Raw genomic sequence first — 3,163 nt, forward strand, 5'->3', positions numbered from 1 at the left:
AAACCTAACCTGCTGCTGGTGAGTCGGTTTGGCTTTTTGTTGTTGGTTTTTGGTTGGTTTTTTTTTTTTTTTGTTTTTTGTTTTGTTTTTTTTTTAATGCAAAGGCCAATGTATTCGGTTCCTTTCCATGCAGCACATTAAGAACAAACTGCTGTTCTGTTCTTACTATTCATTCCTCTCTCAAATCAAAAGTCTGAGGTACATTTGAGGATCAACTCATCCTCCCTGGTGAGCTATCTTGAATTGTACACAGCAGAAAGAAATATTCTTGTTGACCTAGATGAGCCACATGTGGAATGTGCTGGGAGAGGAATGCATTCTCTCTTCCATCATCAGTCAAGTTCAAGTTAAGTTAGTACTAAGTTAACTTGTACCAAAAGAACTCGATTCCGCTCTGTCAGTACAGGGAGAAAAGCACGGGAGGAGAGGAGGAGATACTCAATGTCCTATGACAGAGTGCAGAGGCTTCTGGCGGAAAAACACAACCGGCACATTTTGATGCCTGATGGAAGAGAAACCACCCCGAAACCATGGCGGAGAAGCAGTCTGCTTTAGGATGCCATGCCCAGCAGAAAGCCTCCAAAGAATCCCCCAGTCATGAGGATGTTTTTCTACACAAATGACACCACCTCCTCAGCTTTGCTCCTGACTTCGTTAGGGATCTGGTTACTCTTACGGATTTGCAGTTGCTCTTTGGCTTTCTTCATATCCTTCTCTACTCGTTGCCAGTCAACCTTGATGTAGCCAGTGTGGTTTGCAATCTGAAGGAGAAGAAATCCACCGCCCACAGCCGTTGCCGCTAACTTCCCAACCTTCTGGAATATGAAACCCGTGCACCAGCCAGTGACACCTCCAATGAGCAGCTGGGTGGCTACAGTGCACTTTTCCGTAGGAGGGCCAGATTGTTGTCGAAACAGCTTGCACCACCATGGCTGCTTTTTAGCAAATTCTGCAAGGTCCAATGACTCTAAGTTTTCCTCAAAGTTTCCATGACTGGTAGTGGCCATTTCTGCTAGCTCGTTTCGTGAGAACACTCGCAGGCTTTCAGTGCGGTGGGATGGGGAGTGGCGCGTCGTCGACTTTGCCACCACCAGGAGGCTTGCCTGCACGTGGGGCAGATGTTACCATCCTGGCCAACAGAGGAAAAGGGGCGCCGCCTCTGCTCTGCGGCCGCTCCCCGCCCCTCAGATGCACGAGGCGGCCTGCGTCACAAAGCTCTGTGCCAGGTGCAGTCCAATAGGTGCTCTGCTCGCGGGTGCAAAAGCCTTCCTCCCAGGCATCCCCCCCACCCCGCCCCTTGAGACAGAGTAGACATCCCCTATGAATAACGTTTATTTATAAAGCAGACCACCACATCCTTCTATCAAGGACTGTTTGGTGGATCTGCAACACTGATTTAATAGCTCACTACTTTAGCCTTTATGCCACTAGGGTTCTTTACCTAACGATTGTTGGTGTTGTCATGTGCTGTGCTGTTGAGTTGGAACTGACCCATAGCAGACCCACCCGTGGATTTTCAGAGGCAGTTAGTAGCATGGACGGAGATTGCCCATCCTTCTCCCATGGAGCAGCTGGTAGATTTGAACTGTGTACTTTTGGGATTGCGGTGTAGCTTCTTACCAGTAGGCCACCAGAGCTCCCTACCTAGTTATGTTTGAGCAGTTAATGAAACATTCAAGTGAGATATCACTGCTGCTTTTAGTTTCTCAATTCTGCAGTTTCTCTTTTGCTGTGATAATCTTTCCAGAGACTCTCTTAATAGAAACATACAGGATTCAGCTCTCTTAGCTGCCATTTCATCCTGAACATGCCTCCTAGACTTCTTGCCCTTGTCATTTTGATTGATTTGGACGTCTCAAAAGAGATCAACCACACATTTATTGGTTGCTGCCTGCTTCTGCACATTAGTAATACTATGCACTTTCATTCTTCTATTTACAATCTCATGGAACAACCAGGTAGGTGAATGTCCTAGAACAGAAGTCTTGTCTTAATCAATGGACAAGTTCTAAGTCTAACTGTAAAGATCCATGATGGAACAGTGGTTTAGTGCTTGACTACTAACCCAAATGCTGGGGGTTTGAATCTTTTAGTTGCTTCGTGAGAAAAAGATGTACCAATTTGATTCTGTTACGATTACAGAAATCTTGGAAATCCAGTGGGGCAGTTCTATTCAGTCTAGGGTCATTATGAGTCAGAGCTGACTCAGTGGCCATGAGTTTTAAGTCTAATTTCCTTTTACGCCATATGAAATGAAGGAAATGAGGACCTAATGATCTTAAGAAAACATACAGCCCTGTCAGTCTTAGTCGCAAGACTGGTGTGACAGTGCGGTCTTGAGCAGATGAAACACATGGAGCTCTTGACCTGCGTTTTCTTTTTTAAAATAGAAAATGCTTTCTTTCAATTTTTCCCTTTGTTGCACATTTTCCCAGCCCTCCCTGAAATGCACCCCTTATTTAAGATTGTTGTCATACAAATAATACCTAATCATATCTACTCCTTTCTGACAGTTCTTCCCCTCATTTGATACTGCAGTGTTCATTATATACCCACATTTTCCCTATTTTCTCCTCCCCTTCCCCATATCTGTCCTATTCAGGCAGCTATTGCCTTTCTCATTTTCCTGACTTCTTGATTCTTCCTGTCAAGAATCATCTTCTCCATGTCTGTGATCCAGAAGCCTCGGGTGATATCCTTACTATTCTGGCTCCCTTTTTTGATCTCTGACCCATCTCTCACCCACCAAACTTGCCTGATTTTACCTTTGGCCTGTCTTTCCTGTTCAAGTGCCTGAATGTACGTGTTACATGTCATATGGTGATTATAAAGAAAATAGCATTCTTCATGTGATCTTGGAAGGCAAAAGGCTCCAGGAGGGGTAAATGAAGCATTTTAGGATTTCAGCACACCTTAATTCTGAGATATTTTTCAACCCCCTAATTTGTATGATTAGTGGCATACACCCTAGAGAGTTGTGCTGCTAATCCAAAGTTTATGCTTCTCTGGTAGTAGGAACCAACCAGCTGCTCTTCAGGAGAAAGATGGTCAGTCTCCTCTATGATTTATGTTGTTGTTATGTGCCATCGAGTCGTTTGTGACTCATGGTGACCCTATGTACAACAGCCCTAAACCCTGCTCTATCCTGTGCCAATCGCATGGC

At 44.8% G+C, this 3,163-nt stretch overlaps 1 pseudogene; it reads right to left on the minus strand.

Annotated features, from left to right (window-relative positions):
- Window positions 1–551: 551 nt before the first annotated feature.
- On the minus strand, window positions 552–1,128 carry LOC102869376 (annotated as a pseudogene).
- Between the last annotated feature and the right edge of the window lie 2,035 nt (window positions 1,129–3,163).

Source organism: Elephantulus edwardii, unplaced genomic scaffold (assembly GCF_000299155.1).
Source record: "Elephantulus edwardii isolate Elephantulus edwardi_28Jun2011 unplaced genomic scaffold, EleEdw1.0 scaffold00013, whole genome shotgun sequence".
NCBI classification, from domain to species: domain Eukaryota; kingdom Metazoa; phylum Chordata; class Mammalia; order Macroscelidea; family Macroscelididae; genus Elephantulus; species Elephantulus edwardii.